The following is an 11,719-nucleotide window of genomic DNA, read 5'->3' on the forward strand; positions in this document are numbered from 1 at the left end:
TCTGCTTTGTCTAGTGAAGGTATTAACTGGCACTTTATACCTCCCAGGGCTCCTAATTTTGGCGGGTTATGGGAATCGGGCATTAAATGTGTTAAGTATCATTTAAAACGCGTAATTGGTGAATCTAAACTTACCTACGAAGAACTTAGCACGATTTTAACCCAAATAGAGGGAGTGTTAAACTCCAGACCTTTATCGCCATTGTCAACGGACCCTGAGGATGTGACACCTCTGATTCCAGCTCATTTTCTGCTGGGAAGACCGATGACAGCCCTTCCCGATGATGACTACAAGCAAGTGCCTGAAAATCGTCTTGTCAAGTTTCAGCGACTTCAATCAATCGTGCAACACTTTTGGGAGCGTTGGAACAAAGAATATATTTCGGAGTTGCAAAGCCGGGTCAAGTGGAAGAAAAATCATCCTTCTTTGTTGAAGCTCGGATCGATTGTGCTGATTAAGGAGGACAATTTGCCGATTTCAGCATGGAAGCTAGGTCGAGTCACAGAATTACACTACGGTGAAGACAAGGTCGTACGAGTCGCCACAGTTATGTGCAAGGACAGGACCTGTTGTAAACGGGCTGTTACAAAACTTTGTGTGCTGCCTATCAGTGAAAATAATTTAATAGAATAGAATTAATTTTAAAATATGTTATGTTAATGCCTGATTGGTATTGTATTTTATTTAAGTTAGTTTAATATTTTTTCTTAAGGCTAAGGAACTTGTAACAATTTAAATTTATTTAGTTTGCTTGTTTTTTATATTACTAATGTTGAAATTGATATTTCAAGGCGGGCGGCATGTTAGGGCCAAATTTGAACAGCGGCATCACCGCTCGTAGTTAGTTTAGTGAGAGTCTTCAATAAGCTCACACCACGACGCCGTTCCTATGTACCAGTCGTTACTTTTACGGTTGTATTTAATATAAATATTAAAGTTATTACAAATCAATTATACAGTCCACATCGAACCCTTCACAGTTAATGATGTCTTGGCTCATCTGGACTCTCATGGGTTTAAAGGCTGTGTATGTGAAGATCTGGCCACTTCCCAGGACCATATTAAATCTTTTAAAATTGGAGTTTCCTCTCTTAATATGACGGATGTTCTGGAGGGCAAAGTCTGGCCCTCGGGTGCTGTTGTCAGGAAGTTTTTAAACCGAAAGCACCAACATTACAACAAAAGAAAGTAATGCATGCTAGTGAACTTTATAATTTTAATTTTAATGTTATACTTCATCTTAATATTCAATCTCTACGTTCTAAAGTCCCAGAGCTTGAGGCATACCTCGAATCGAACCTCAATATTAATATCCTTTGTTTCAATGAGCACTGGCTGTCTGAGGCGGAAATTGGTGTAACCCATATACACGGATTTAATCTTGTTTCCAAATTTTGTAGGATAAACAGAAATCATGGCGGGGTATGCATATATGTGCGTGATGGATTAAATTGTGAGTCTGTCAGAATTCTGCCCCAAGGAGTAGCATGTGAGGTGGATTTTGAGATTGCGGGGATCCAACATGGTGAGTTTCTCATATTTACTATCTATAGATCTCCACTGGGCGATCTCGACAACTTTCTCAGTTGTCTGGAGGGTTTTCTTGCTAGCTTAACAATTAACAAAAAATATGTCATCACTGGTGACTTTAATGTTAAGTTTAATCTAAACCAGACACAGTCAAGGAGGGTTGTTGATTTGTTTTCTTGCTTTGGGCTTTATCCAGTTGCTAGAGGTGCTACGAGGGGTTCGAATTGTCTGGATAATATTTTTACAACTGTCTCCAGTTCCAATTGTAATGCAAATATTTGTGATCCATCATTGTCTGATCACTTGGGAATTGTGTTTCAATTTAAACAGAGCATCCCCGTTCGAGGTGACGCTGTTCGTATATGTTATCGCCCTATAACAGATTGGGGGTTGTTAAATTTTTATAATGCGGTGGAGAACTTTAATTGGGACTTCATAGGCAACACTAGTGATGTTGATATCTCTTTTAATTCTTTTGTTAAATCTTTGAGCGAGGCTTATTTAATGTGTTTTCCACTGAAGTCAAAATCAGCGAATACCGCCAGGCGCTCAGCTGCTTCTAAGTGGTTTGATGAGTCTCTCAGGGAGATGAGAGAACGGCTCTGTTTCTTAAGACGGGCTAGTCAACAAGTATAGTCGCTTCGCTCCTATACTTTTGGTCCGTGGGGACCAGTTTGGAACCTTTAGGTCTTGTCAGTGATGGGCCTTAGAGGATTTCTTAAAAAAAATCGCAAATTATCAGGTGTACTTAGGTGAGGCTAACGTTTATCTGCCAAGGAAAGAGAGGACCAGTTGTTGGGGTATCATGCTTCAAAGAACCATAATTTGTTATATAGTCGCGTTGTGTGTCAATATACTGTTTTATATTTCAAATATCTGTGAAAGCATATTAATTGTATTCTAAATAAAGCCTGAATACCAAATTCGAACAGAATCGGACCAATAGCGAAAAAGTTACGGTAGTCACGTGACCTAGGCTGAAACTCAAATGTCAGTTATCTGTCATAATTTATTAGTTGTATCCTTAATAAACCATAAATACCAAATTCAGAGAGAAGTTCCCATAAGGGTCTATTTATTGAAATAGAACAAACGGGATTTTCCGTCGATTTGTTTTAATTTTTCTTTTTATTTTAAAATGTAATAGTAATAAAATATCAAAAGAATTGACAGAAGAAGAATAAGAAATAAAAAAAAACCATAAATAAATTGAATCGAAGCTATAGAAGCCGAGATATAAGTAAAAAAATGGGGAAGAACAAAAGAAAACTGGTTTTTTCCCACGGTATAATTTTTTTTCTTAAAATAATTTATGACAAATTTTAGTTTTAGCCCTAAACTTGTAATTTTCACAAAAAAAACCCTAGAAAAAAACATTTTTTTTTTGGTAGAAAATCGAAAGGGGTATACCCACGAAAAATTTTAAAAAAATGGTTTTTATTTTTTTCTAAATAAACTATAACTCTGACAACTTTTTCTCTTAAGCAAAAGTTCTAGGGAATATTACGAGGTATTTGAATGTTAAAACTAATTGATTATAGCTATCACAGATTCGGAGAAAATTGTAAAAAACTATTAATCATAAATATCGAATTATCAAGAGCCCTATGGAAAAATTTCAACTTTTTATTTTTCTATCTTGTACTACTTCAGGATACCTTTTAAAAAGGTTATTATCGATTTGACTCTAAAATTAACAGAAAACCTATTTATTTGCATTTATCGATTTTCGCACAAAATCGGGCCCAAAATGAAAATTTTTTCAAAACATGCTCCAAATTCAAAATTTCTTTTTTCTGGCTAAAGACCACTCAAAAAGTAATAAAAAAGCTTTATGACAAAATTTTTCAAAATCTATAATAATGCCACAATATTACGAGAGAACATAAGTTCCCTTTAAAGCCTATGTATTCGAACCGATGATTTCTTAATTTTTTTTTTAAAGGCAAATTTAAGAAATAATTTAACAAAATAAGATAAAAGGAATAGGGTAATACAAAATATTATCTACAAATATATACATATCATCTAATAGCCAATTTCAATCAAATAGGAAATTTTGATAGTCACGTGACCCTAGAACTCAATATTTTAAAATTTTGTAAAAAATCAACAATTGCATCTTAAATAAACCCCAAATTCCAAATTTGAACCCAATCGGATCAATAGCAAAAAAGTTATGGAAGTCACGTGACTTTAAAATTCAATATGTCAAATTTCTGTCAAAATGTATTACTGGCATCCTAAATAAAGCCCAAATACTAAATTTCAACCCAATCGGATCAATAGCAAAAGAATTATGAAAGTCACGTGACTTTAAAATATAATTTGTCAATTATCTGTTAAAATTTATTAATTGTGTCCTAAATAAAGCATAAATACCAAATTTGAACCCAATCGGACTCATAGCAAAAAAGTTACAATAGTCACGTGACCCGGAAGTCAAATGTCAAATATCTGTCAAAAATTAATAATTGCATCCTAAATAAAGCCCAAATACCAAATTTGAACCCAATCAGACCAATAGCAAAAAAGTACCAATAGTCACGTGACCTGGAAGTCAAATGTCAAATATCTGTCAAAAATTAATAATTGCATCCTAAATAAACCCCAAATACAAAATTTCAATCAAATCGGACAAATAGGAAGAAAGTTAAGGTAGTCACGTGACCTTAAAACATAGTCATGTCAAATATCTGTAAAAATTTATTAATCTTATCCGAAATAGGTACTAGGTACCAAATTTCAACCAAATCGCACCAATACCAAAAAAGTTATGATACTCGACTAACCTTAAAAATCAATAATTTCAAAAAATTTTTATTTATAACCCAAAAGCAATGTTTAAGAATTATTAACATATATTAATAATAAACTAAATAGTAAAAACTCACCTAATATCTAAATTTTTATTTTAAATTAAATAGATCATTACGACTGACCCGTGTATATATTCGAATAATTTTAATAAAATAATAGGGCAAATTTCATTTCGTCTCACCCCGGTATAAAACCACTGACTTTTCAAAAAAACGGCATTTTTCGAAGACGTCAAAATGTTTGCCGAATTTTCCTGGCCGCAATACACAATTTCCCCAATTGATATGCACAGATTCGGAAAGCCCATTCATTTTCTGATTCGGTGCTTCCTTTTCCTGATCGTTTCCGGTCCATTTTCATTCATAATTTTACAAAAAACCCAACCAAGTCCCGGCCACCTGTCACGAGCAAAAAATTTTTAACCACAATGCGTCAAAGTATTGTTCCCACTAGCCATTTCATCAGAGTTTAGGTTGACACCTCCAATTACCTGCAAAAACGCAAAAAAATGGACTTTTTTCATAAAATCGCATTTTTCGGGTACTTGTACTATCGCTGGAACCCTGAAATTTTAGTATGTGTTGTAAAACAAAATTTCGGATCTTTTAGATGATGTCTGATCTTTTCACCATGTACAGGGACGTGGAAAATGAATTAAACGCGAAAATTCGAATTGCTCAGAACCTATTAATGTTGGAAGATTGTAATTTTACACAAATACTGGGGTTATTAAAGTATTTAATGCCTGAGAATATAAATGGTCCAGATGCCACTACGAAAAAGTTATTAAATAAAATGTGATTTTCGGGTCGGACCTTCATGGGTAAAGTTCATTATTGCTCGCCCTGTATGGCTTACGAAAATGTCGGTTATATGGCATATGAAAGGTAAAGGATGAAGTTATTTTTTGAAAAAAAAAATTTCCCAAAATAAGTATTGTTTGGCAGAAAATTCCAAAAAACTGAAAATGCCAGAACTCGTAAAATAAATTTTTTACAAAAAAAAGCTCCAAGTATGTTAAATCTCTTATAAAACGAAGTCTTTTCGCCGAAACACTTTTTTTATAAAAATTTTTTTTTAGCCTCTGGAGAAGTTTGAATTTTTTTTTTAGTCACTTTTGTTCGCTTATAACAACTCACCCTGTATACCGATCTGGCCCAAAAAGTATACAGTTCTTAAGCCCCCACCGACCCTTATGTCCTAAAAATTTCAAGTCTTTTAAAGGCTTTTTATTTGAGTTCTCGCGTCTGAAAGGAATTTGATCCATTTTTTTACGAATTTTTGACTTTGAGAAAGTACCGCTCCGTTTGGTGGTACCGGAAAAAAAAATCGTTTACGGATCCATCATTCCCAATGTATTAAGAGACCCTATGCCAAATTTCATCGTTTCGCTAGCCATACAGCCAAAGATATGAATTTTTATTTCCAAAAAAACACGATTTTTCGGGCCCGACGTGGCGTGCATAATATAGTCTGCGACTATATAACAAGTATAGTCGCTTCGCTCCTATACTTTGGGTCCGTGGGGACCAGTTTGGAACCTTTAGGTTTTGTCTGTGAATGGCTATAAAGGAATTCTTAAAAAAAAACAAAAATTATGAGGTGTACCAACGTATATATGCCAAGGAAAGAGATGACCAGTGGATGGGGTATCATGCTTCAAAGAACCATAATTTGTTATATAGTCGCGTTGTGTGTCAGTATACTGTCTTATATTTTAAATATCTGTCAAAATATGTTAATTGTATCCTAAATAAAGCCTAAATACCAAATTACAACAGAATCGGACCAATAGCAAAAAAGTTACGGTAGTTACGTGACCTGGGCTGAAACTCAAATGTCAGTTATCTGTCATAATTTATTAGTTGTATCCTAAATAAACCATAAATACCAAATTCAGAGAGAAGTTTCCATAAGGGTCTATTTATTGAAATAGAACAAACAGGATTTTACGTCGATTTGTTTTAATTTTTCTTTTTATTTTAAAATGTAATAGTAATAAAATATCAAAAGAATTGACAGGAGGAGAATTAGAAATAAAAAAAACCATCAACGAATTGAATCGAAGCTATAGAAGCCGAGATATTAGTAAAAATGTGGGAAAAACAAAAGAAAACTGGTTTTTTTTCACGGTATAATTTTTTTTTCTTAAAATAATTATTGACAAATTATAATGTAAGCCCTAAGTTGGCAATTTCCAGTAAAAAAAACCCAAGAAAAAAAAAATTTTTTTTGCTCCAAAATCGAAAGGGGTATAGCCATGAAAAATTGTGAAAAAATGGTTTTTATTTTTTTATAAATAAACTATAACTCTGACAACTTTTTGTCTTAAACAAAAGTTTTCGGGAATATTACGAGGTATCCGATTGTTAAAACGAATTGATTATAGCTATCACAGAATCGGAGAAAATTGTAAAAAACTATTAAACATAAATATCGAAATATCAAGAGCCCTATGGAAAAATTTCAACTTTTTATTTTTCTATCTTGTACTACTTCAGGATACCTTTCAAAAAGGTTATTATCGATTTGACTCTAAAATGAACAGAAAACCTATTTATTTGCATTTATCGATTTTCAAACAAAATCCGGCCCAAAATGAAAATTTTTCAAAACATGCTCCAAATTCAAAATTTCTTTTTTCTGGCTAAAGACCATTCAAAAAGTAATGAAAAAGCTTTATGACAAAATTTTTCAAAATATATAATAATGCTACAATATTACGAAAGAAGATAAGTTCCCTTTAAAGCCTATGTATTCGAACCGATGATATTTTAATTTTTTTTTTAAGGCAAATTTACGAAATAATTTAACTAATTAAGATAAAAGGAATAGGGTAATACAAAATATTATCTACAAATATATACATATCATCTAATAGCAAATTTCAATCAAATGGGAAATTTTGATAGTCACGTGACCCTAGAACTTAATATTTTAAAATTTTGCAAAAAATCAACAATTGCATCCTAAATAAACTCCAAATTCCAAATTTGAACCCAATTGAATCAATAGCAAAAAAGTTATGGAAGTCACGTGACTTTAAAATTCAATTTGTCAATTATCTGTCAAAATTTATTAATTGTATCCTAAATAAAGCATAAATACCAAATTTGAATCCAATCGGACTCATAGCAAAAAAGTTACAATAGTCACGTGACCCGGAAGTGAAATGTCAAATATCTATGAAAAATTAATAATTGCATCCTAAATAAAGCATAAATACCAAATTTGAACCCAATCGGACTCATAGCAAAAAAGTTACAATAGTCACGTGACCCGGAAGTCAAATGTCAAATATCTGTCAAAAATTAATAATTGCATCCTAAATAAACCCCAAATACCAAATTTGAACCCAATCAGACCAATAGCAAAAAAGTTACAATAGTCACGTGACCCGGAAGTCAAATGTCAAATATCTGTCAAAAATTAATAATTGCATCCTAAATAAAGCCCAAATACCAAATTTCAAGCAAATCGGACAAATAGGAAGAAAGTTAAGGTAGTCACGTGACCTTAAAACATAGTCATGTCAAATATCTGTAAAAATTTATTAATCTTATCCAAAATAGGTACTAGGTACCAAATTTCAACCAAATCGCACCAATACCAAAAAAGTTATGATACTCGACTAACCTTAAAAATCAATAATTTCAAAAAAAATTTATTTATAACCCAAAAGCAATGTTTAAGAATTATTAACATATATTAATAATAAACTAAATAGTAAAAACTCACCTAATATCTAAATTTTTATTTTAAATTAAATAGATCATTACGACTGACCCGTGTATATATTCGAATAATTTTAATAAAATAATCGGGCAAATTTCATTTCGTCTCACCCCGGTATAAAGACACTGACATTTCAAAAAAACGGCATTTTTCGAAGACGTCAAAATGTTTGCCGAATTTTCCTGGCCGCAATACACAATTTCCCCAAATGATATGCACAGATTCGGAAAGCCCATTCATTTTCTGATTCGGTGCTTCCTTTCCCTGATCGTTTCCGGTTCATTTTCATTCATAATTTTACAAAAAACCCAACCAAGTCCCGGCCACCTGTCACGAGCAAAAAATTTGTATCCACCATGCGTCAAAGTATTGTTCCCACCAGCCATTTCATCAGAGTTTAGGTTGACACCTCCAATTACCTGCAAAAACGCAAAAAAATGGACTTTTTTCATAAAATCGCATTTTTCGGGTACTTGTACTATCGCTGGAACCCTGAAATTTTAGTATGTGTTGTAAAACAAAATTTCGGATCTTTTAGATGATGTCTGATCTTTTCACCATATACAGGGACGTGGCAAATGAATTAAACGCGAAAATTCGAATTGCTCAAAACCTATTAAAGTTGGAAGATTGTAATTTTACACAAATAATGGGGTTATTAAAGTATTTAATCCCTGAGAATATAAATGGTCCAGGTGCCACCACTAAAAAGTTATTAAATAAAATGTGATTTTCGGGTCGGACCTTCATGGGTAAAGTTCATTATTGCTCGCCCTGTATGATTCCCAAAAATTTCGGTTATATGGCATATGAAAGGTAAAAGATGAAGTTATTTTTTGAAAAAAAAATTTTTCCCAAAATAAGTATCGTTTGGCGGGAAATCTCAAAAAACTGAAAATGCCAGAACTCGTAAAATAAATTTTTTACAAAAAAAAGCTCCAAGTATGTCAAATCTCTTATAAAATGAAGTCTTTTCGCCGAAACACTTTTTTTATAAAAATTTTTTTTTAGCCTCTGGAGAAGTTTGAATTTTTTTTTTAGTCACTTTTGTTCGCTTATAATAACTCACCCTGTATACCGATCTGGCCCAAAAAGTATACAGTTCTTAAGCCCCCACCGACCCTTATGTCCTAAAAATTTAAAGTCTTTTAAAGGCTTTTTATTTGAGTTCTCGCGTCTGAAAGGAATTTGACCCGTTTTTTTACAAATTTTTGACTTTGAGACAGTACCGCTCCGTTTGGTGGTACCGGAAAAAAAAATCGTTCACGGATCCATCATTCTCAATGTATTGAGAGACCCTATGCCAAATTTCATCGTTTCGCTAATCATACAGCCAAAGATATGAATTTTTATTTCCAAAAAAACACGATTTTTCGGGCCCGGGCTCGCGTGCATAATATAGTCGCAGACGCTCCTATATAACAATACCCCAATTTGATATCAAGTGATACTATCCGCACCTACCGTATCAAATACCGGCTTGAAATTCAGACAAGGAGGAGAAAGGTCAATGACAACTTCATTAGCCAGTCAAGTAACCCTGTCCGGGCAATGTGGAGGGTAATTACAGCTCTGAACCCTAGCGTAAAGGAATCGGAGTGATATTAATGCCAGCCATTTTAATGAATCTTTCGTGAATGTTCCTGCCAAACTAAAAGAGACTCTTCCTCTGCCTCCCAAAAATCCTTTAGCTTATTTGACTGGCCCTTGCGGACCCGGCTTTTCCTTTGCCGAAGTTACTTTCATCCAGGTCCGTCAGGTGATTGATGGCATGAAGAATAGTGCAAGCAATGATCCATATGATTTGAATATCAGACTCATAAAGAGTATTAAGAATTTAATTATTGTTCCCCTGACCAAACTAATCAACCTGGCTATCTTTGAGGGCACATTTCCATCCTGTCTTAAAATTGCTAAGGTCATTCTTATTCACAAAAAGGGTTCAAAAGTGGATGTTGAAAACTACCGTTCCATTTCTCTGGTGCCTATCATTGGAAAGATTTTTGAGTCTTTACTCAAGACTCAAATAGAGGAGTATTTTGAACAAAACTCTTTATTTTATGTGAACCAACATGGGTTTAGAAAGAAACACTCCACCACTGGTGCGGTCCAGAACCTGTGTGACGTGGTGCTTGACGGATTTGAAAGTGCTCTGTACTCCCAAGCCTCATTTTACGATTTATCTAGGGCTTTTGATTGTGTGGAGCATAATATTCTTCTTCAAAAGCTCAACCACTACAAATTTTGTTCGAGAAGTCTGTCACTGCTACAGTCCTACTTGAGTGACCGAAGTCAGTTTGTCTGTTTTGGGAGATGTAGGTCTCAGAGTTTGTCGATTGAGCATGGAGTGCCTCAGGGATCCGTTCTCGGGCCTATCCTGTTTCTTATATTTGTTAATGACCTACCAACTTGTCACCCTGATTGCACTTTCTATTTGTATGCTGATGATACTACATCCCTGTGTACTAATAGGAGTTGCGCAAACATTTCGCTCAAGGCTCAAGAATCTTGTTCTCAGTTTAGAGACTGGGCCGTTTCCAATAGATTGTGCTTAAATGAGTCCAAAACTCAAAATATAATTTTTTCCCTTCGGGACGTTGATTCCCAGCAGCAATCTTTAGGTGTGTCTGTGGATTTTCTGGGTGTTAGATTGGATAGTGGTTTGACGTGGCAAGGTCACATAGATGAATTGTCAACCAAATTATCAAGGTGTACTTTCCTGATTCGCAATTTGTCTGGGTCTGTCTCCGCAGGTACTCTCAGGACAGCTTACTTTGGATATTTTCACTCTCTAATGACGTATAACTTACTAAACTGGGGTCATTCAGCGCATATACCCAGGGTTTTCTGCATTGCAACGTCGATGTCTGCGAGTGATTGCGCAGATTGGATACAGGGATTGTTGTAGGGTCCACTTCAGGCTTCTGAGAGTTCTCACCTTACCAAGCGCCTTCATACTTCTGTGCCTTGTGTTCATTAGGGAAAACCTACCCAGGTTTGCGACTCATGCTAGCACTCACAGTCATGACACCAGAAATAGCGGCTCCTTGGTGGCACCATTTAGGAGACTCGAGCGTACCCGTAATGGCGTGTCTTATTATGGAATTAAGTTCTTTAATGTCCTGCCGGTCTCCGTTAAGGATTTGCCTCTTAATGCTTATAAGACAAAGGTAAAACATTTTTTAGTCACCAATGCTTTTTATTCATTTGAGGAATTCCTGAGCTCAAATTTCAGTGCTATTGCATAGGCTGGGTCTCTTGACTTTTAGTGTTTTAAGCATTACTTTTTAGGCTTATATGTGTTTTATTTTTGTTCTTAGGTAAAACGAATTTTACAGTTTAATACTTTTATTTGAAGTTATATTTTTGACTGACTTGTGTAAAAGCTTTATACTTTTTGGCATGAATAAATAAATAAATAAATAAATAAATAAATATCTCTTCAAGAAACATTTGCTAAAATCGATATTTCCAATCGTAGCGATAGCGATGACAGTGAAGGGGAGGATGATAGAGACGATGTGCAAGGAGATTGGAAAGTTACAATTACAGTTTGCTCTTGCAGGGATTGCGTGTATTGCTGTTACGTTGCTATTTTAAAATATAACTTGTATCAGGAGGAGTATTCAGTCTT

The sequence above is a fragment of the Anthonomus grandis genome, chromosome 19 (assembly GCF_022605725.1).
Source record: "Anthonomus grandis grandis chromosome 19, icAntGran1.3, whole genome shotgun sequence".
NCBI lineage: Eukaryota > Metazoa > Arthropoda > Insecta > Coleoptera > Curculionidae > Anthonomus > Anthonomus grandis.